General features: G+C 68.8%; 1 protein-coding gene across 1 annotated transcript in view; it reads right to left on the minus strand.

The window, feature by feature from the left end:
* The window catches only part of SELP (selectin P (granule membrane protein 140kDa, antigen CD62)), a gene marked incomplete at both ends in the record, with an annotated part of 10,516 nt that overhangs the window by 6,887 nt on the left and 3,392 nt on the right, over positions 1 to 237 (minus strand).

Raw genomic sequence — 237 nt, forward strand, 5'->3', positions numbered from 1 at the left:
GGACAGGCGGGGAGAGCAGGGGCCTCATCCGGAGTCGCAGCCGCGCTGCCCATCACAGCCTCATCGGGGAACTGCTCCCCACATGCGGCACCAGGAGCTGCTTCCCTGAAGGGGAGCTCATTGCTTGCCTGAGCAGCATTGGGCACGCAGGGCTGGCCCCCCCGAAGCATCAATGCCGCATCCCCAAGACCCCCAGCCCCTGGCAGGCCCCACCCGTGCACGTGGGGGTGTCTGCTG

The sequence above is a fragment of the Phaethon lepturus genome, unplaced genomic scaffold (assembly GCF_000687285.1).
Source record: "Phaethon lepturus isolate BGI_N335 unplaced genomic scaffold, ASM68728v1 scaffold15857, whole genome shotgun sequence".
NCBI classification, from domain to species: Eukaryota; Metazoa; Chordata; class Aves; order Phaethontiformes; family Phaethontidae; genus Phaethon; species Phaethon lepturus.